This window comes from Parasteatoda tepidariorum, chromosome 1 (genome assembly GCF_043381705.1).
Source record: "Parasteatoda tepidariorum isolate YZ-2023 chromosome 1, CAS_Ptep_4.0, whole genome shotgun sequence".
Lineage (NCBI taxonomy): Eukaryota > Metazoa > Arthropoda > Arachnida > Araneae > Theridiidae > Parasteatoda > Parasteatoda tepidariorum.
The window spans coordinates 109,446,668-109,470,727 of record NC_092204.1 but is presented as its reverse complement, the minus strand read 5'-3'; the positions used below and the strand labels follow the sequence as shown (position 1 = coordinate 109,470,727).

Here is a 24,060-nt window from a genome sequence, read left to right as displayed (position 1 = left end):
TGCTTTTGTAACTAAATAATTTGTGTTCTCTACAATTTTTTTTACATAATTTGCAATTAGTAACAAATATGTTGACACTGTCATTTAACTAAAATTACGAATTTTGAAATTAATATGATTTTTTAAAAGGCAAGCGAAGCTTAAGTGTTCCTTCACTGGTTAGTTTACCCTAGATTGTGTTGTTATTCGTTTATTACTTATTTACTCATTTATTTTTTGATTTACAAAATTTATTTTAATCAAAGTCATGATGACAAAAGAATATTATTAATTGTATCACTTTAAATTTTATTATGAATTGCTTTTATTTATTTATTTATTATATTTGAATTTATTCTAGAACAATGATATTCCCAACCGAAACTAATTTATCAATTCACGAAATAAATTAATTAGTTCAGGTTTCAAACAACTTCGTAGCAAAGGAAATACGTTTACATAAATTAAAATCTCAACTTTTTACCTTCAAACATAAAACTCTGCTTCATTAATTTATAAATTTCAGGCCGTTTTGGAAATTTGTAATTAATAAATTTAAATCATAAAACAAAATAAACTGTTTTTGAATGAAATAAATACATTTGTTTTGTTACTATATAGTTAATTCAATTCAATTGAATCTATAAAAGCGAAAAAGTGCGATTAATTCAGAAACGAATGGGAACCACAGAAGACGAGAATCGTCTTTTAGTCGTTCGTTAAATCTATAGAGCTACCGCGAATTGATAAATTGGTTCGTTAAATCTATATCACGCTAGCTGATCTTTATAGCTCAGTTTTTCTAGTTCTTTCCGTTTCTCTGTCTGAACTTCACAGCCAATCACTCTTGTTTACATCATGGAAGCATCGTGGGAAGAAGGGTGTTATAATTTAGTAAGTGTATTTTTCTCTTTATTTCTTGCTTTTATTTGCATCTTTGTTAGTTACAATAATGTTAAAACGTATGCTTCAGTAATATTTATATTTTAAGTAATCAAGATATATATTATATTATTCTTGAATTATTACTGCATGTGCCATTTGTTACGGGGTTCATTGCATTGAGACTCCATTGCATGAGAAGAAAGTAGTTTTAATGTTTTTTCCTGGGTTTCTTAATGAAACTTTAATTGAAACGCTTTGTCCACATGTTTTTTACATAAATTCTCATTAATATCACCGTTATTGACAAAGTAATTATTTGTTTAGTTTTATATAATATTTGGACACTTCGCATTATATATTAAGTGTTAATCTCTAATTCTATTGTTATTTTTAGTGTTTAATTTTATTTTAACGCATTTAATTTTAATTATATTTTATTGACTGAAGTTTCCATGAAGTTCTATTACCATAGAGTTTCAGTTAAACTAAAATAACATTTTAAGAACATTTTAAAAACAAAGTAATTGATACTTAAAAGTTTGATATTACTACCTAGTTAATAGCGTAAATATATTTTGTAATTGTATAATTTCTAAATAAATTTTTTTTTCAGAAATGATTTGGAAAACAGCGTATTATTTTTATTTCAATAGAGGTATGTTTTTCTTGTTCTTGACATATATTCAACATGCAACCTATTCTAGAATTTTTTTTAAAAATTCGATAGTTATTTTATCCTTTAAGTATAAACTTTAGAGATGTTTTAGAGTCAGGATCCATTGTACGAGCTACAACTGTCAAGATGCCTAAAAGATTTTAAGCTTACATATTTTATTTATTATTTAAAAAAGAAAGACTAGTAGAGATTTGCTGGGATTTCTGCGAGTTATACTCTTTAAATTTGTCCTGTTCTTTAATGTTTTTGTTTTAATTTCTCCTGGAGGTTTTTTTTTCTTGTTTTAATTTCTCCTTATTGATGCTTTTAAGATGTTTGCAAAATTCCCAGAATTCTGAAAGTTTTAGTTATCAATATCTATAAAACATTTTGCTAAAAACATGGTAGTTGGCAGTCCTGAATTCATTATATTTCTTTGTACATAAAAGTGATACAGTGTACATAAAGATATTCAGTTTGTTGATAAATTGAATTAGTGAAGCCTTTTTGCAAGTTTTCATATTATAGTTACAAATTAATTANTTACTTCTAGTAAATAATAGAATAATATAAAAATGTAAAAAAAAGGAAACCTGAAGTTTTGAAATTATAAAATTTCTTACTTCAAAAGTTACACTTTATGGAGAATGACCCATATAAAGATATTCAGTTTGTTGATAAATTTAATTAGTGAAACCTTTTTGTAAGTTTTCATATTATAGTTACAAATTAATTATAAAATAGAACTGAATCCTTCTTTGATTTTAATGAATATAAAAAATATGCAAATTTAAATGTTTAAATATTTTTACTTCGAGTTCAGCCTCTGAGAATTTCAAATTTTAATCTTATGTTTAATACCTTTAATATGCTTTGTCATGATAATGTATTTAAATGTTAATCTTTTGACTAAGTTATGAGCTGAACTGTTTAAAAACTATTGTACTGAAACTAAAATGGTCAAAAGTTACTTCAGATCATTCATACTTAAACTTTTGCATGGAGTCACTCTAAAAAGTAGGTTGGTAATGTGCTTTCATGATGTGTGCGTTTGTGAATTCTTTTGTGTTGTCAACAGGAAGTGGGTAGTATGAGCGATACCTGTGTTAGACATTAACTTCCCTTTATCAGAAATCTCTTTCAAATTACAAAAATAATAAAATTTTGGTGGACCATTATTTTTCTTACTATTGTCGTGCTTATCTAAGTTTCAATTAGCCAGTTGAAGTATTGAGAATATTTATAATTGATTGGTATAGTAGTAGAAAAATAAGTAGTATTTGCAATTGTATTTTTCATACTTAATAGTTATTCTGAAAAATTGTTTTACTGTATAAATTAGTCTATATAATTTAGATAATTGTGTTTATTCTTAATTTAAAATAATTTATTTTAATCTTTTATTTATTTGCAATCTGTGTATTTCAATAGCTAATGTTAAAAATGTCTAATGGAATTAACACTGCAATCTGAAATATTAACTTAATCAACATTGTAATTTAAAATTTAGCATAAACAGATAAAGCATAATATTAAAAGATAAGGCATGCAATGTTAAAACTGAGATTTTTTGAAATTGTTGTTTAGTTTACATTTGATGTTAATTGGAATTTTGTTTATAATAGGAGCTCTAAATGGAGACATTGTTGCTGGCTCTTATTTTGTGAAGTTAGAAAGATAATTCTACTAAGAGGTCGACATTAAGGAAAAGTGAGGGATCCTGCGCAACCAGACAACCTCCAACTAGACATCAAATAGACTGGAAAAGTGAGTGTCAGAAAGTGCATGGTCGACGCAGATAAGGCCTGCAAGCGACGGTTGCATATGTAAAAAATAAAAATGAATCACAACAAGGAAGATATAATATTTAAACTATGTGAATCAATCAACTATTTGAATGCTATATTTTTGATTTCGCACACAAGTGTACTAAAAGTGCTTTTCAGTCGCTTCACGTTATAGGAACTACTAAATTGCTACTAAACTGATTTCGTTTGATTATAAAAAGATTAATATTTTTCAGGCTGTTATGGTAATATTTATGTCATTTAGTAATTGTGTAATTCTTATATCTTATTGAAGACAGAGTTTAAATTATGTCATATTCAATGTTAAAAAGTTTACATTTTGTGTTGTGTGTTTTTATTCAGTATGTATATTAATTATTATATTAATTATATCTTGTTGAGTTCACAACAATTGAGAGATAAGAAAAGCCTTCTAAAATAACATGTGTCGTTATATAAATAATTCGCTCTTGAGATTTAATTTTTATAGGCGATAACTTTTTTTCCTAATTTAATTTTCAGATATTATGTGATAAGTAAATTATCATAAAAATTAAATACTTCCAATAGAAAATGACTATATCAAATTGTGCTTTAAGTCAAGGAATCTTAAGAAAAATGTCAATAGAATGACAGAGTAAAATAATTCAAAATTTTTATTTATATTAGTTAATAACTTGTGTTATTTAAGCTTTTATTTGTAGCTATAATTACTACTCTAACCACTATTATGTTTGAAAGATTAAAGTTGACTATAATTTAAATATCAAATATATCTAAAATTAAAATGGTTGTATTTAAATCTATAGTAGCAAGCAAGTACATTGATCAAAATGTAACATAATTATATAATTATATTTTACAATGCCTGATTTCAAAGTAAGTGAACAGTGTCAAATTAGATTTATTTCAAATATTTTGGCGGCATTTCGAACATTATATGGTATATGTGTTATTTACATTCAATTTCATTTATCAATTACAAATATAAACCAAAGTTAATTGACTTATATGAAATCATAATTTTATAATTAGATTGTTTATGTTTATATTTATAGATATATACACTTCACACGGTCTCCTTATTGTGCATATGAATTTGCATTTGTCAAATATTTCCGAGGTTTATTTAACAAAATTTATCATTCAAATTTGTAATTTCAAAGGATATAAAAATTAAGATTTTGACTTATTTTAGTCAGTTTTTGGCTATTCATTACATAATATTTCTAATCCCCAATCAATTTTCATAAAATCTGAAGAATGCATTTACACTTTTCTGCATGTAGCTGCAAAACATTTTTTGTGTAGTATTTTAGATTCAAATATTATTGACAATTATTTCTAATACATAAATTATTAAAAAAATTACATTAACTGTGTAGAAGTTTAAAAAAAAAACAGTTTATTTGATTTTTATTAACCTAATGCAAACTATAGCTTTTGACAAAGTGTGAATTGATGTTTCATAGGGGATGTTTTATTTCCCTGTATAAACCAGGTAACTTTATTTATTTACTCGTATCAATGTTTTATTTTCCCATTCAGAGCAGTTCACTAACCTTCCTGTATCAAACTGTAGTACCTCACTATACTTGTGTTAAAAATAAATTGTTACACCATCCCGGTTTACTGGGTGCAGTACACTAGTGATACTGGGTTCGATATCATACTGGAATAAATTTTATACCAGCTTATGAAACACCGGTCCCGGTATGATACTGGTTCTTGTACCATACCAGAATATATTTGATACCGGCTTATGAAACACCGGTTTCGGTATGATGCTCGTTCCGGTATCATACTGGGATCAATTTGATACCTGCTAATGAAGCACCGGTTCCGGTATGATACTGGTTCCGGTATCATACTGGGATCAATTTGATACCGGTCTATGAAACACCGGTTCCGATATGGTTCTGGGTCCGTTATAATACTGAATCCAGTATCATACCGGAACCGGTGTTTCATAAGCCGGTATAAAGTTTTTTATACTGGGAATTTCTTCCAATAGAGTTTATTATTCGAATATTGAAAGAGTATCAAGGTATCTATGATCTCCGTAATAAATGAAGTATTTACGAACTTTTATGTATATTAAGGAATTGAATAAATTTTTCACGAAGTTTAAGATCTCATCCCATTGAAAAAAAGTAATTTAATAAGAAATTTTTTTTACAATAAATGCTTCTAGTAATAAAACAAACGCGACATAGGTCATTGAAGAAAAATTCCTTCATTTTTACATTTTTTCCTTCTTGAAATTATTTCACATATTTCGATCTCTCGGAGATGGGTCCAACGCCCTACCAGCCTGGTCATCCTGGCCCCCACAATAGAGAAGAAGGATTTTCACATTAGTATTCAAGTCTGATTCTAATAGCAGTATTGACCTCCACCGAAGCGATTGGTGGATGGACAACACTCCTTTTTACGGAGGCCCCATACCTTTTAATTTATTTTTTGTTACATATACACATGCAGGTGGGGCCTCTCTGGCCGAATGGCTTTCGTCATTCCTCCAAACGCTCTGAAGCTTGGAGGTCACAGGTTCGAATCCAGAGGTAATCATGGATGCTTCTTTGCGATACCTTTCTCCAACTTGTACGATCTCTTCTTAAACCTGACCAAAGTCTTATAAGACGTATTTTGTCATGAGCACACCAGCCAGCATATGTTCCTTTACAAATACGGTTTATATGCCCTTGTTAATTTGAAGAACTGGTTGTCACAGAAGGACATCATAATGTTACATTCTGTGTTTCCCGGTGCAGAGCATTTTTCAGAACGGGGGAACTGCTTGGTTAGGGAGACCTTCGTCCTACACCTAACGCGTTTAGCCAATTTTATGAGTGTTACACATTTCTGGAAGCATCTTTTATTTTTTTACTGTTAAATATGCATATGCAGGTGGGATTTTCCTGACTGAGTGGTCTCGTCGATTCACCAAACGTGTGTGGTTGAGACTGCAGGTTCGAATCCCGGATGTATCGTTAAAAGTATCTTTGTGAAATCCTTCTCTGATTTGTTCTATCCATTCTTCGACTTGACAAAGGCTTAAAAGCTGTCTTTAAGTATAGTACTTACGGTAGATTTATTTATGTCGCACTAGAGTTGCACAGTGGGCTCAACAGTCTGAGAAACATCTCTGAAGATGATCCGGAGAAAACACCCATACGTCATATCCTGTTTTACAGGGAGGACATAGTCACACACCACCCATCCAACCACAAATCGTAATTTCGACCTGAGCCAGAGTGTGATTAGTCTCCCATCCAGTAGGTATTGATTTGTCATGGGAACTTGGGAGGATTTTGTAACCTTGATAGATTTAGCGTGCACCAGGAACCATATTGAAAACGGGGAGTTATCGACTGGTGAAGATCAAACTCACGATCTCTCGGACATGGACTCAACTCTCTTACACTTAGTCACCGGTCCCGTAATGTGCACGCAAACCTGCACATGTACTCGTGTGTGTAAAACTAAAATAAAACATATTTCGGCTAGCGTTCACATTACAGTGACACAAAATTAGAGCATGATATCACAAATATACATCCAAGGTTTCAGGGGATTTGAACTCGTTACCAACACTATATAAGGTATTAAGTGGAAAAGCGAAACCGCTCGGCCAGGTTGGCTCCCGGAAGATCTATGATAGTTATTTGTTGAACATTTTGATTTTAGGCGGAATATAATTGAACTCTTTCTACCCAGAAAAGTTGCTTGATAAAATAAAAGTTTTGTGTAATCTGTAAAAAAACGTTTCTTTTTAGAGGTGTTTAAAGAGGGTATGCAAAAAGTTCGCACCAAAAATTTTCAAAATTTTTTTTGTTCCAACTTATTCATTTTTTTCCGCAAAATCAGCAGATTTTAACGGTTCCTGGTCGCCTTAATTAATTTTAGAACTTCATTTCCAGCATATCTTTGTAGAATTTGTAGGAAAATTTATGCAATAAATATCTTATGTAATGCATAATATGCTGCAATACATTTTGTTTCTAATCATTTGTTATTGATTAATAGCACGTTATCACCACTAAACCATGTATCGGAGGTTTTTATCGTCTTTATGCCTAATTACTCAGGCATTGGAGATTTTATTTCAAAGAATTAAAATTTTGATCATTAACGTGAAGGGCAGTGGAGTGGAACAATCTATTTTCAGGTGAGTGCAAGGTAACAGTTTATATTTTTATTTTCAAGTGAGGGCACAGTTTTAGTTAGCTTTATTTATTGCTTGTTTTTAGTAAACATTAATTCATTCATGTTTTTTTATTCATTTACATTATTTTGTGATTTTTATAACTTTTCTTAGTTCAAAAATGCATCTTATATAAGTTTGGAAAGAATCAGTTAAAAATATTTCATAATATTAAATGCTAAAACACAGAATATAGTTTTTTATGCAGAGCTTTGTATACAGAGCTTTTTTTTATAACAATTAAATTATTTTCACTGAGTGCATATTTTTAATAAGTTTTATTTATAATCCATTTTCAGTGTGCTTTAGTTATATCATGTTTTATTTATTATCTTGCACTTTCTTTTAACTCTTATGAAAATTAGGTTCTTTTAATACAAAAATGCATTGTATAAAAATTTCTAAAAAATCAGCCTAAAATATCCCATTATATAACTACTAATACAAAGATTAAAGATTATATTTTTGTAAACAGATTTATTTTATAACAATTTGTTTTATTTTAAAGTGATTATACATTTTTAGTAAACTTTATCTATTTTTAGTACACCCTAATTACAACATATTTTATTTATTCATTGCGTTTCCTTTTTCTTTTCTACTTAAAAACTTTTATACGCATTAAATTCATAGACTAAGAAGAGGTTTCTTATTTAAATTTTGAAAAGTGTAGCATAAAAAGTACCCCATAATTTAATTACTGAACAAAGAATAAGATTCATATTTTCATATGCAGAGTTCTTTGTAATAAATCCTTTCTTCCTTATTTAAAAGAGTAAAAAGTTAATTGAATAAAAGCTTTTACGGAAGGTGCTACGCACTTCACAAATTTCACATTTGCTTCAAAGAAACTGAAAGATGAAAGAAAGAAAAAAAAATAGAAATAATTTTTTTTCACTCTTAGTAAAAATAAACGACAGCTCTAACGTAGCTTCTTTAAATTAGAGGACTAAAAAAGAATTATAATGAAGATCGTTAATAACAAACTGAATTAATAGGCAGGATTATTTCTCTTGCAAAGGGAAAGATATTGTAAAAAAATAGTTAAACTAACGCTTAATTTTTCTCGTTATAAGGAAATTATTAAATTAAAAAAAGCTAGATAATGGCAGTAGCAATTTGGTTTTGTTCCTTACGTTACATTAGAGTTACACTAATGAACTATTGCGCGCCTTACACAATCACAATTTAGATTGGAGCGTCATTAGGCTTCCGCACCACGCTAACCAACATCCCGATCGTAAGTGGTTTTTTACAGCTCTGAAATCATCGAAGACATTGCATTACAATTGTTTCCGAAGCATTAAGACATAGTCACACAAGGAGCTGATTAATCAGGCATTCATTGGATAAATCACATGGTTGTGTAACTTAAGGTGATCATTATTATCAAATTAAAATTGGCAACGAAATTTCTAAAGGAACATTCAAAAATTCACTTTTTTATCTTCTTAAAAAATTTTTTTTGTTGGAGAATCCCTGCGAAGGATCTCTGTTTAAGAATATTAACTAGGAATGGAAAAGCATTTAGTAGTTATCAAACATTCGTATAAAAATTTTATTATCAGTTTTTTATTTTTTATTTTCTCGAGGTCAAGGATCACTTTAGTCTTAACTTGCCTAATCATAAGTTTGTGTTTAATCAAGTGATTGTGCATGGCGTGTTAACGTTATAGCTTTAAGGATTGAGTTTGTTATCACTCTGAATCAATATTCGTATCAGATTTAACTGAATGCTTACAAGAGACGTCACAAGTGTGTTGAACTTAATTGGCTGGCCCTCACATGACGTCGCTAGCCATTTGGAAATCAGCCTAAGTAGTGGTAGCTGAAGACTCAACACATCACACCGACTGGGTGGTTGTATTACTAAAGTTTGGCATGACAAGTATAAATTAGTCCATACCAATAATAATCGGCATGAAGTTTTCGACATTGATGATATTTGAATGGTTTTATTGAATGGTTAAACGGATTAAGTTTTTCCCATTGTACTCGAGTTAAACTGTCAGGAATGCTCGTAAAAATTAAGTATTTGCTAAAAATTTCAATCTTCCGATATGTAATTTGGAAGTTTTTAATTTCTTAGACAACTTTGTGCATCGCCATTTTGAAAAAGAGTCACTAAATTTTTGGAATTTTTTTTCTTGCTTTTTCCAAATATCTTCTAAACGGATGAAAATTGCCTTTTTTACTCATAAATTATCTACTATTTGGGACGTATGTGAAGTATAGCCGTAATGCGCAATGAAATAGCATTTTTAAATTTCAAAATTTTTCCAAAAAAAATTATAATTTCGAATTTTCAATTAAGAAGTTTCCTGATTTCACTTAAAAATGATTCTCACAATAAAGTTTGACACAGTAACACTTAAATAAATAGCTAAATATATCCTTTAAAATACAACATTTTAAACATTTTTAAAAATGGTATTTATCTAAAAAATGATATTTGCAGTGCGCCAAAATAAAAGAACGGACCACCCTGAATAACTTTTGTTTTAATAATCTGATCTTCACGTTCTAGGATTCATTCTTAATGGTTCGATGGGGTGACCTTAAATATGCTAATTAATTAGTGCACACGCTATTTGAAGTTACGAAATCAGGTATAACGTACTTCCTCTGAATAAACTTTTTTTTGTTGACTGATGCGGATTTCTGACCCCTAAAATATAGGGGCTAGCCGCAATCTGTTAAATATGGTTTCCACAGTTTAGTCAGGGGAGTGATCCAAAGTTTGAACCGCTTAATATGAATTTTACTTTTTTCATATTTCGCCATATCTCGAGAACTTTTTAAGCGAATAAAAATTTTTTTGCACACAATTATAAAATTTGTTTATCCTAAGATTGCATGTAAAAAATATTTTTAGTAAATATTTATTATTTTTTATTATTTTACTAAATAATAGTCGAAAAAATTTTGAATTGAAAATTTTTTGAATGTATGCAATTTTACACGATGAAACACGATTTGAGAGAAATCGGCTGAATAGTTCTTAAGAAATCGAATTTTAAATATACGACTCTTTTAAAATTTGATTTCTCAGGAATTATTCAACAAATTTCTCTCAAATTTTGCATTTTGCCATGTAAAATTACATGTATTAAAATTATGCAAAAAAATTATACACCTTTCTATTCAAAATTTTTTCGATTATTATTTAATAAAATAATAAAAAAAGAATAAATATTTACTAAAAAATGTTTTTTGCATGGAATTATGTTTGGATAAACGAATTCTACAATTGTGTGCCAAAATTTTGCGCTAAAAGTAAAATTAACATTAAGGGGTCCAAACTTTGGATCGCTGTTCCTAATTAATGGAGATCATTAGATTGCGGTTTCCCCCTTTATTTTGAGTGTCAGAAATCCAAATCCTTCAAAAAAAGGTATATTTATTCAGAGGAAGTAGGTTTTTGTGTCTTATTTCATAACTTAGAGTCCTAGAACGTGAAGATCCGATCATTAGATCAAAAAATATTTAGGGTGGCCTATCCTTTTCAGCCTACTGTAGGATTTATATGAAACTAGCTGAATAGCAGCTCTTCGCACTGGGTAAGTAAAAAAATGAAGAATCAATAAATCAGAAACACTACGAAATCGTGTTCAAAACTGAAAGGCATATACCGACACAATTAAGGAGTTTGATGGAAGAATCAGGTAAGAGACTTTTTTTAGGGGAAATAACATAAAGTGGTTGCATCAATATGGGTATGTTTAATGTAGAGATTAATCTTAACATAACTTTAATCTTAGCATAACTAATCCACATTAGTTTTTTAGTATTCTTGTTGGATTTTTATTTCAAATTAGGCAGTGGTAAATAAAATGAAGCAAATTATTATTAGCCCCGCCTTCTAATAAATTGGTAATATACGTATAATAAAAAATTAAAAAAAAAAAGGTTCGAATACAACATTTTCTTTTGTTCGGAAATTGTCACTTACCGGATTCTTAAACTAAATTTTTCAATTAATGTAACTAAAATAAATTCAAATAATTTTTTCAATTATTCAAAAATTCAAATTTTTAAAAAATATTATTTGTAACCCTTTTTGGTGGTTTTATATTATTGAGGTAAGCAATGTTCGTTTTTTTGTAGTTCAAGTTATTAGAATGAAGGTAAAATGCATTTAGCATCAATGGACATAATGCTATTGCTCGCGGACAACTGATTTTAGTCAAAATTTACCAACATTAATTAATTTTCTCCGGTACAGATACCTTTCGATGGGTTCATAAGAAAACACTTATTTCCAATGCATTGGTTTTGAAACTGCTTAGTTAGGGAGAAGTTTTAATAATCTCCAAATGCATCAAGATAATATTTTATACCTATATTAGTATATTTGATACTTATTACGGAATTTTCAACATATGAGTTTTGTGCGAAATACATGTGTCAGTGGCTGCCAACTGAAGCCGTTTTTTCTTCTACTTAAAAAAAATAGTATTCTTATTAGAACTAGATAAATATTTCGTATTGTGACCATTTCCCTCTCTGACATTCCTGATTTAGTTACTGTTGAGTTAGTGTTGTCTTGAGTTACAGTTAAAATATTTGTAAGTAGTGGTTGAAAAATGTTTTTTCAATTCTAATTCAATAAAATATTAATGCACTATCTTTACTATCACTAAAAAATATTTTCTAAAACTACGGATAACCTGTTGTAGAATTATCAAAACTGCGCGAATTACCAGTATTACATATAACCGTAGGTAGTGCATATTAAATAAGCGTCATCTAAGAACGGCAATTTTCAACGTTTTTTCTAAACGAATTTCCCATTGACCTTTTCTCCATTAACTTTGCTTTTTAGCACATAGCTAATTTTATTTTGCGGATCAGGGGATAGAGAGCTCGCCTCCCAATGAGGTGACACGGGTTCAATCCCAGTGATAGCTGGTTAATTCAAATTCCACACCTGGCTCGCACAGACCACAGTGCTGACGTAAAAGTATCCTCAGGGGTAGACGGATCATGGATTCGAGTCCCCAGGCCGTCAGGCTTACTGTGGGAGGTTTTTCGTGGTTTTTAATTCCAGTGACCCAAATGCTAGTTAGTTACATCAAAAAGTCCCCCACGACGAAAGCGAATTTCTCCCATTACTTGATGCAGAATCTCTCTTGTTAATCTCTGTTGGGTTCAAAATTACAAGGCTATGGAGTTGAACATTAGTAGTCTTAAACTCAACAAAAATTGGGGCAGCTGTTCAACAACGGTTATAAACTAAAAATTAGTACATGATATAAATATTAATGAAGCATATCGTCCATAATAATATGGTAGTTTTTTATGGTTCCCCAAAACGAATAAGTATCTTTTCACCATTATTTTAGCATTTTAATACTAATTTTTTTTATATTTCAATTAATACATATTATTAATTTAATGAATCATTATTGTCATCAATGTCAGTATGATCATTTCTCCTAGACAAGTAAATACCTTTACTCCGTTACTTTTGCTTTCTAGAACATAGCTTAGTTCTTTTATTTCAATATGTATATATAACCTAAATTATTTAAGCATCATTGGCGTCAACAATGATATAGAGATATTTTAGGTTTCTCTTAAGAGAATTAGCACCACTTTCCCATTAATTTTTTCTTTGATACATAAATATTTTTTTTTCTATTCAATTACCGTTGATTTTAAATAATTATGTTTTAGAAACATGTTTTAAAAGAATTAACATAAAAAAAGCGCGTGGTACCAATCAACTTCAAAAGTATAAATTTGGTGACTTAGACCACGCAATGTTGTATACTTAGACCACATAATGCTGTTTATTGAATTTATTTGACAAAGGGCATATAAAATAATTAAATATTTAAATACTTGCAATAAGCTCTTTTTTAATCAAATAGAGCTATATGTAACAATTATCACTGATGTTATCTTTAAAACTCGTGAAAAATCGAATCGTCTATAAATTTGAAGCAATGTCTAACGCCAAACAGTCAGAAAACTCCATTTCGTTTTTCGCCCATACCATTAGAACGGTTCGTCCCAGAATGTTTTAACGTCGACACTGACCTTTCTCGTGCTTCAAACTATCTGTATACCAAATTTCTTCGATTTTGGTTGGATGGTTTAGGAATCTGTAAAGGACGCATGCACAGGCAGACACAGACATTCATTTATATATTTATGTAGAAATGCTACTTTTCATTTAAAACTTAATGACATTAAATTTTCCCTCGTTTTGAAGTACCTTGGACGTGTTCCTCATTATATTAGTTCGCATTGAGATAGAACTTTAACTTTTGATTACTTCCAATACTTCACACTCTAATTGTTCATGGATCTTTTCATATTACGATGGTTTCTCTCTGTCTACAACATCGCTGATCAAAATAATTGGCAGTATTGCATAATTGGCAAGATTGCTCATTATAATCTTTGTATGTTTACACGATATGTACTATAGATCTGATCACTGAAGATCTGTTTTTCTACAGCCACATACATTCGCGCAACTTCCCCTCCCCCCTATTATATGAAATACGGTGCAGAAAATATTTTCGAGTAGGATCGTTCTCTGCTTTCCAGGGGAAGATTCCTGATAGTCTCCACCCAACTCCATTGCGAAGGAACTTTTAACTACTTTGCAAGTAAGGAAACAATAAAATTTTTTCCTATTTCTGCAACTTGTTCCATTCTTACTTGAGGATCGAGAAAAAATTCTATTTTATTTGAAGTTCTGGATGTTTAACATATAGTTTGATACGAGTTAGCAAACTGTTTCTAACGTGGCCAGGTAGGTACTTTATTTACGTCTCATTAGAACTGCACAATGGACTATTGGTGACGGTCTGGGAAACATGATTGAGGATGATCCGAAGACATGTCATCGCAATCTTCCGCAGAGGGGATGGCTCCCGTGCTTTGGCATATCGATGACCTGCGTGAGAAGTCGAGCACTTTACTGTAGAGCAGTTTAACGAGGACCGATAAAGCGCACCCTCGGTCCCTATGCAGAATGGTCAAAGTGGTCACCCACCCGCTTACTGACCGCAGCAAGTGATGCTTGACTTCAGTGTTCCACTGGGAACAGTGTCCTCACGATCAGTCCATTGCGGGACTTAACGTGGTCTGACAACCCTGATGTTGTTTTGTACCTGCCAACCATATGATCAGTGGATAACAAACTAGTCGATAAATAAGCAAAATAGCAATTATATTGAATTTATGATTAAATGTTCTGATTTAATAGGAAAAATCTGAAGTTTATCTCCGCTTACACTTCTGAAAAAAAAACATATTACTCTGTGTTGGTGGGAAGAAAATCATTGTCTTGACCAATCACTAGCATAAAATTAAACCGAGATGTAACGAAAAAGGCAAGGAGGACAATCATGAGGTCAGAAACTTTAGCTGCATGTTTTATGTAGATAATCAGCTTTTTATAAAAAGTTCTTGTGCTGTTCGGACGAATTTTATCTCTTTGTTATTATAAGAAAAATTTCTTGTTAAGGTTGTAGCAGTCTTTCTTCATCGAATAATATATCTCGCTGGATTTTTTCCCATATTTTGGTATGAGCCAAGTTAGATGTCAGCCTATGATCTTAAATATATTTCTCACAATCTACTCAGACAAATGAAAATTTATTTCATTATTCCTGAATCTATGTTGGCATTGCATAATTTTTATTGTTTCTTTTCCAGAAAGAGTTTGAAAGAATCATGTTTGCTATTGAGTTTGACAAAAAAGTATTGGTTAAACAGCATTGTTAAAGTTATTAGAATAAGCTAGAAGTATGATTTGCTAATAACTAAAGTTTTTGTGAATAAACATTTCTTACCAGTTCTTTGACTGACAGCAGTTACAAATTTGAAGGTGAGGAAAAAATTTGGAACAATTTGAAGGTGAAGATAAATTTGAAAATCATAATCGTAATCATAATTATTATAAGATATCATAAGAACCAACTCATGACTGGAAATGTCACAGTACACCGCCAGGGACACTTCCGTATTATGGGCAGGTTGCTCTTGCGCTTTTAACCGATACTTTTATTAATCTAAACAAGCATAATTTCACGTTTCCTAACAATATTTTATCGAAAATTACCCATCATTATCTGCTATCTGCTTCACCATAATTTGATGAATTGGAGACAAACTTGGCGAGCTCGCCAATTCGATTGCCAAAAGAGTAAATTACGATGCGTTTGTTCTGAATATATTTGAATGTAAATTTTGACATTATTATTAGAAAAAAATTAATATTAAATTAAGATATAGACAATGAAAAGAATTAAGGTAATTTAGGCAATTAAATAAATGAAATCAAATAAATTAATTAGATAAACAAATTAATTAAATAAGTAAATTAAATGATAAAATATTCAACATTAGACATTCAACATTAAAAAAAAGTGAATAAATACACTACTGGCCATTAAAATTGCTACATCAGGAAAGAATGCAGATAACAGAATGATATTTATTGGGCACATACATTATAGTTTGAAGAACAAGTGATTAAAATTTCAGGATATTTCGATGAATAGATCGTGAGGAATCAATACTCAGAGCAGCCTCCCATGGTAGCAATAACAGCAGTTATTCTCCTGGGCATCGAGTCGAACAGAGATTGGATAGCATGGACGGGTACAGCATTCCCCGCAACTTCAGGATTATGCCACAAATCATCGACCGTAGTGATTGACGAGTGGTGTCGTGCCAGTAGATAGGCAGTTATTGACCAGGCGTTTTCAATTGGTGCGAGATCAGGAGAACGTGTTGGCCAGGACAACAGGCGAACATGTTCTGCGTCAAGGAAGATCAGGACAGTGCGGGCAACATGCGGTCGTGCATTGTCCTGCTGAAACGTAGCGTTATGGAGGCCTTAAAGATAAGGCAGAGCAACTGGCCCTAACACGTCGGAAATGTAACAGCTGCTGTTCAAAGTGCCGGCAATGCGAATAAGAGGTGTTGAAGACGTGTATCCAATGACACCCTATGCCATTACTCCAGGTGATGGGCTAGTATGACGATGTCGAACGCAAGCTGCAAATGTGCGTTCTCTACGATCTCGCCTAACACGGATACGGCCATCATGATGCTGTATACAGAGCCTGGATTCGTCTGAAAAGACGACGTCATTCCATTCCTGTGTTAAGGTTCGTCGTTGATCACACCATTGAAGACGCTCCTACCTGCTATGCAGCTTCAAGGGCCATACCATGGTCGTCGTGATTGCACTCCATGCTGCTCCAAAGACCGTCAAATTGTTCGTGCAGACACTTGTTGTCTTGTAAAGAACCCCATTTGTTGACTCAGGGTTCGTGACGTAGCTGTACGATCCCTTAAGGCTATGTGGATAACGTGTCTGTCTTCTCGGCTCTTAGTGATGGGGAGCCGCTGAAATCCCACTCGGCGTTCCATATGACCGCCATGAACCCATCGATTCCATATTCTGCTAATAGTTATGGGATCTTGACCAACGCGAGCAGTAATACTTCGATATGGTAACCACATATACTACAACATGCTTTATCCGTCCTGCAAATTTCACGTTCGTAGTGTGTCGCCTTCCTGTCAAAGCCATTTTAATGACCAGTAGTGCAAATAAATAAATAATTAAATAAATAATTAAATAAATTAAACTAAATTAAATTAAATCAAATAAATAAATAAATTAAACAATTAAAATTAAATAAATGTATGTACAGTAGTATATTTTATAGTTCGAAAACTATTGAATCAAAATATTTTTTATCATTTACACAATTTAAACATTAATCTTATTTTCACCTTAATTTTTTTTTTAAAGGAAAAGAAAAGCAAAACAACGCTATTAAGTATAAAGCACTTAATATTTGTCAAAGAAAATGTTAAGTTATAGCCTGGATAATATATTGAAAGACTGCCTGAGACGATATGTTATCGAAATATAATTAATGATTTCGACATTGATTTTCGCCTTCTCAGAAGTTTGGTTCAATAAATCTTATTCAGATCAGCTTATCCCCAATGGTATGCGCATGATCATTCATCAGGTCTCGAAACTGAAATATTGGATATCGGAAATATATATTCTTTAAATAATGTATAACAGCACTTTCAATACCTACAATATTAATACTGAAATTATTTAAAAACACAATATTACAAGATCATGAAAGGAAAATTAAAAAGGTATTATGATTTAATAAATAAAATTAACAATTCATTCATATTGATTGAAATTATTTTTTAATTGTTATAATAGTTTTATCAGTTAATATTTAGTCCATTATTTCTTTATCAAAATTTGGCGCTTTTTCTTGTTTTTTTTTAAATATTTATTCAGCATGGTCTCATGACTAATTGAACTTCATTGGTGGTTTGGTCAGTAGAAGGATTTTTTGCGCATAAAAAATAGTAAAACAGTAATACAAGAGCGGGTAAGGAAAATTTAAAACAGCATTATGAACTAATAAATAAAATCATGAAATTACTATCATTAAATGTTTTACGAAGATATAAAATTAATTCTGATTGGAGGTTTTGTCCCTTGAAGGTTTTCAATGCATGAGATTACAATATTTGCTAAACATTTACCACTTTTTGTGTATAATTTCTTTTTTAGTGTCTAACACAAAGTCTAAGGTAGCGATTTTGAAAAGTTTTCTTTCTTCAGTTTACGAAAAAATATTTATGATACATGTTACAACAAGTATTTTTTTAAAATGTTCCAGCGTTGACTCTTTTGTTTCTTCTTCAGTTCAATTGTGTCAAAAATGTTCTTTAACTATCAATTCCAATAATCAAAAATTACAATTTTATAAAAACGTTCTAAAATCTTTGTTAATTTTTTTTTAAAAGAAGCAGGGCTTCAATTCAGAATTATTTTTTCAAAAATCGCCTAGGTTTATTATTTTTCGGGCAATTTTAATGTGTTCCGTATATTAAATAAATAAGTAAAGTGACAAATCAATAACTCTGGGGGTACTGATCCAGAAGTTTCCTTGTCCTCTGGATTGATTCAAAATTACAAGATTACGGAGTTGCACATTGGTAGAAGTGAACCCAAAGTTGGGTCCGCTGTTCAACGACGGATTTAAAAAAAAAACAAAAAAAAAACAAGTAAAGTGATAAGTTTCTTTTTTCTGTAAATTTTTTAATGAGTATTTTTTATTTATTTTTATTGTTGTAAAATGCCCATGATAATGTTTAACTATTTCAAAATTATTAGTAATTTAAAACTCGAGGTTTTAACAAAGGTTCAAAAAACATTTAACTTTTTACAACTATTTTATGCTCACTATTTCAATATTTCTGTTGAACATTAGTAATCGTAAACTTGAAATTGTATCAGCTGTTCAACGATGGTTATTAGTAATATATTAAGCAAAATCTAAGTGAGTTTGATATATGAAAGGAATTCAATTTTTTTATTGCATTAGAACAAGCAGATTTACAGGAACAGAATCACCAAGATCTTAGCAAATAACAATTTTCTTTTACTTATTTTTTAATTTTATTTTTCCGCAGATGATCACTAAAGAATAAACAAATTTCTCCCTCCATCGAAATTCCTTTCATTGAAAATATGAGAAATTACTCACGCAAATTCTTTTATGTTTACAACAGCGGAAATATTATTTTAACTATCGATGAGGGGTAAGAAAATATCCTATGTTCGTAAACTCGATTTTAAGTTAGTGTACTTCATTTTTCACGATACAATAATTCTTTCACTAACAAGAATTTAATTTTTAATAAAAATTTCTACCTCGAATTCATTAACTTGTATTTATTCTTTCTTGTTCACAAAGTCTATATATTGTCCATATAAACTCAAAATTGGGTCGGTTGTTCAACGACGGTGATAAAATAGTACAAACAATACTGTTGAATTTAAATTTATTTTTAGAGAAACACCTTTTTAAGGCATAACTGTAAACAAAATTAGCACTTTGTAAAAGAAAGCTATGAAATGCTAATTTGGTGACGTAACTTGCCTATACAACCACCTTCACGCTGTTCAATCAAGTAACCTGGCATAACGAATAAAATAAATTTAAAAAAAGCCTAATAACTTTTTTATTTATGAAAGCTATTAGATACCAGATATCAATTAAGCGATATTTAAAATACATGAAAAAAAAACTGAATCGTGATTTAATTTTCATCTATAACTGGTTTTAAACCAATGAAAAATGCTGTTTAAGCGATTTAATAGAAATTTTGAACGAATTTTAGGGTTAGGGGCAAAAGTCGTCCATAAACCCACTGTCCAAACTTCAGGACGCTAGCATAAATTGTTCTGGAGTTATAGGAGGAGATACGCAAATCGACGCATATAAAAACATTTTTATTTTATTATATAGAACAACACGATAACACCTGATTAAGCTGCTTCTTGCTCCTTTTAGTTAAATATGAATCTTATAAGTTGATTTTTTTTTTTTTTTGAGATTTGGCTAATGATGTTTGATTAGCTTACCTAAATTACGTAGTATTATTTACGTTTGCTATGTTATGTCATTAAAAGTATAGGCTAAATCGGCCTTTACGCTAGTCAAGCCTATATTCAACTCATTTCTATTATTTAAATTTTTAACTATTTATTTGAAAGATATTATAGTAAATAATTTAAAGAGTTTGTATGTTATACCAACTACTACACCTCACCTTTTATAAATTACTACCGAAATAAAAAAATATTTAATTTTCTGTTGTTCTTTTAATGAACCTATGCATATAAAGCATCAATATAATTCGAATCGGAATATTTCAACACCTCCGAGAATAAGGAAGGCCTCAGCACGGATCAATTTAGTAGTGCGATGTGACGAAGTTAACTGCGCAGTAGATGAAAAATAAGAAAGATGTCCTTAAGTTCGGGATACTAAGCTGCGCTGTGGTTGAAAATACGAAATATGTCATTACGTTCGGACTACTAAAGGATATTTATGGCAACCCGTGCTGAGGCCTGCTCTTTTCTAGGAGGTGTTGAATATTTTTGGAAAACTATTATTATTTTGTAGAATTAATTGAATGCGTTGGATTTGACCATCATTGAATTCGATCATTGAAACTCGATCATAATAGAAATCTTGCTCAAGAAATTATTTTATCTAAACCAGTGGTTCCCAACCTGGGGGCGATCGCCCCAAAGGGGGCGGTAGAGCTTCTCAAGGGGGCGATAATCCATAGGGGGGCGATCAGGGGGCGACGAGTATTCAAAAGATAAAAATTGCTAATAATATTAATAACAAAAGCTATTTGAGATTGAAATTGAAAATATGTATGAAACTTATGGTTCTGGCCTAGACAAAGAATTATGATAGTAAAAAATTTAAAAAAAATTCAAGTGCAGGATCGTTTTCGTCATACGTTTTGGTATTGCAGGCGGACATTTAATAAGTCACTCTGTTTTTCTGAGCAATAATACTGTTTCCAGGCGTATTGACGAAATGGCCGCCGACGTTGAATCAAAACTCATCAAATTTTTGAAAGAAGGTAAATTTGCGTTGCAGATTAATGAATCAACTGTGATAGATAACAAAGCTGTTTTAGCTTACGTGAGATTCATAAATGAGAGTAAGGAGATTAACGGGGAAATGTTGTTTACAAGAACTTTGAACACAGATATAAAATAATCGTCGATTTTTGAATTGGTCAAAGATTATTTTGAGGAAAACTAAATTCCCCTCACAAATGTAAGTGCTTGTGCAACCAGATGGTGCTCCAACCATGTCTGGTTGTCATACTGGGTTTCTGGGTCACTTTAAAAAAGAAGTTCCTGAAGTTATCTCACCATTCATTATGTCATTCAACGTCAACTTTTGGCTGCGAAAAATTGGTTATTTCTGGCATCAGTAAAATAAAAACTAATTCTCCTAATAACCGTTTGTTCCGAGAACTTTGCCATGAAAATGATGAAGATTTCGAATTCCTGCTCCTACATACAGCTGTGAGATGGCTTTCAAAAGGAAACTGAGCCGTTTCTTCGAATTGCTGGATTCGGTTACTGAGTTTCTCGACACCACTGATCCTGTTTTAAGTGAGAGTTTGAAGCAACGCAAGTTGGAAACTGCGTACCTCACTCATAGTTTTGAAAAAATGAAGGAAATCAACGTAAAACTTCAAGGAAATAAAATGAACATTATCAAGGCTAAGGGAATCATATCTTCATTCATCGCCAAGTTTGATATCTACAAGTCAAACATTGGTCGCAAAGAGCTAATGCAATTTCCAACTCTTAAAAAGTGTTCAATGGCAGATATCGAGATTCTCGAAAATAAAATCTTAATTTTTACTGATCACCTTGATCAGTTATGGAATCAAGATTTAAAGATTTGATGAAATTAGAAATTCCGGATTGGATTTTCGATCCTTTCTCTTTTGAAGTTGTGGATAAGCTCACTTCCTCTTTGTAGACTGAGATTTTAGATTTGAAGTATGACTGTGAGGCTAAAGTCGTCTTTAAAAAATACGGTTACGAGTTAGCTTGGGTAAAGCTTATGGACACTTATCCACAATTGTGGAAACAAACTGAGCCGCTTCTCATCTCGTTCCCGTCAACATATTTAGTGGAGAGAGGATTTAGTTCTGTCTTCCAGCTGCTCACAAAGCAAAGAGATAGGTTGGACATTTGCTTCAAAGGAGACCCGCGTTTAAATCTGACGAGCATAAAACCTGACATTCAAGCTTTAACTTGAAATACACCAAGCACAGGGCAGTCATTGAAGTGGTAAAAATGTACTTTCTCCCTCTTCATTTTTTTTCTCAAATTTTAGTTGTTAACGTTTTAACTTTTTCTTGATTACATTAAAATATGAATTTAAAAAAATGTACTTTTGTTTTGATTATTCCGTTTTAAATATCATTTCTTTTTGAAAAAAAAAGATGCAAATTTTTTTTTAATTAATAAAAATGACAGGATAAATGTGCCTCCTTATTTGCATTACAATTTAAATTAAAATCAAATAACATAGCATATTTTCATTGTTTGGTTGCTCACAAGCAACAATGAATGGTTTTTTGAGCAAAAAGAGAAAGGGGCGATATGTGTCAGCCAACCCCAAGAGGGGGGCGATGGTCCACAAAAGGTTGGGAACCACTGATCTAAACTATGGCTGAAATAAATTTAATTTAAATCCTTTTCGGTAGGTTTGAGATTGAAGTTTCGGTAAGTTTGAGATGCGAGGATAAAAGAGAAGCATAGCAAAATTGTTTACATAAATATGTGCAACACTAAAGGTTGGCATTAGATCCAGAAGACATACTACCTATTTCTTTTTGGGCATTTATTCATTCGATCATTTCACATTGAGTTTATTTGTAGTTATAAGTTCAAAACTAACGAATTCGATTATTTCCGAGTACGAAAGTTCAAGTAAAGGGCCAATTCTTTACAAGAGTTTAAAGTTTGGAAATCCTATTCACTTTTCCTAAACATCAAAAAAATGGTCTTAATAAAATTAATTAATTTCTGGAGATCAATATAAATGCTCACATATAATAAAAAAAAAAGTCTGGGTCATCAACAATACTTAGACAGGAAACTTTGCTAATATAATTCAAAATTGATAATACAAACAATAGATAAAATAAATAGTGATCTTTCTGTTTTCTATCAAATTGTACAGAACTTATTATTCAAAATAAAAGAAACCCTAAACGTCCTTTGTAAAAAAAGTTGATCTTCAAGCTTTTTTCCCCTTACAACTTGAACTACTTTACTTCAACTAAATTTTTTACGAATCGTTTTATGTATTTTATCACAATTGATTTTGGCAGTTCTTCTTTTTTAGAGTGCTATTTAATCAATTTCAAATAAGAGATTTAGCAATGTATTTCGATTTTTTTTTTAATTTTGCTTTTCAATTATTTTTTTTCTCCTTTTCAAATCCTGTTAATCGGTTTAAAAATTATCGGCAGAATTATTGAAAAGCGTTGCCAAAAATGCAGCTAAATTTTTAGGAGGTAAGTGGTTTTAATCTTTATTTATTTATTTATATAAATCTCAAATATTTTATAATTCCTGACACTATAAAATATTTAACTTAGCCAATCTTCCAATAAGCCATCGAGCAAAGAAATATGTGATGTATAAGAAACTTTGCTGCAATATGCTTTTAAGATTTTTGGCAACAATAAAAAATTTCTAATCCGTATTGTAAAATGAAATTAATGTGTGAAGTTAATTTATTTTCGGTAAAAAATAAGATTATTTTTTTAAATATATTTCAGTATAAAAAGAAATAACAGTTTTATTATTAATTATAAACTTGATCTATTTGACAATATAATAGGCATTTAATTAAACACTAAATCTATATTATAATATATAATATCTTTCAAATAAATATTTAAAAAATTAAATTATAGAAATGAGTTGAATATAGGTTTGACTAGCGTAAAGGCCGATGTAGCCTATACTTTTAATGACATAACATAGCAAACGTAAATAATACTACGTATTTTAGGTAAGCTAATCAAACATTATTAGCCAAATCTCAAAAAAAAGATTAACTTATAAGATTCATATTTAACTAAAAACTGCAAGAAGCTATATATATATATCTCAAAGGAAA

The 24,060-nt window shown here is 30.7% G+C and overlaps 1 protein-coding gene and 1 long non-coding RNA gene across 3 annotated transcripts in view; both read left to right on the top strand.

Moving 5' to 3' along the window:
* The window catches only part of LOC107449100 (cGMP-specific 3',5'-cyclic phosphodiesterase), a gene marked incomplete in the record, with an annotated part of 371,784 nt that overhangs the window by 68,514 nt on the left and 279,210 nt on the right, over nucleotides 1-24,060 (top strand).
* Nucleotides 742-7,640, top strand: LOC107449090 (uncharacterized). 2 transcript variants are annotated; one of them, XR_011637639.1, is made up of 4 exons: nucleotides 745-873; nucleotides 1,478-1,519; nucleotides 3,145-3,286; nucleotides 7,336-7,640. It is a non-coding gene; the product is annotated as an uncharacterized lncRNA (long non-coding RNA). The 2 variants fall into 2 exon arrangements; XR_001584736.3 differs by lacking the exon at nucleotides 7,336-7,640 and having other exon boundaries at nucleotides 742-873; nucleotides 3,145-4,497.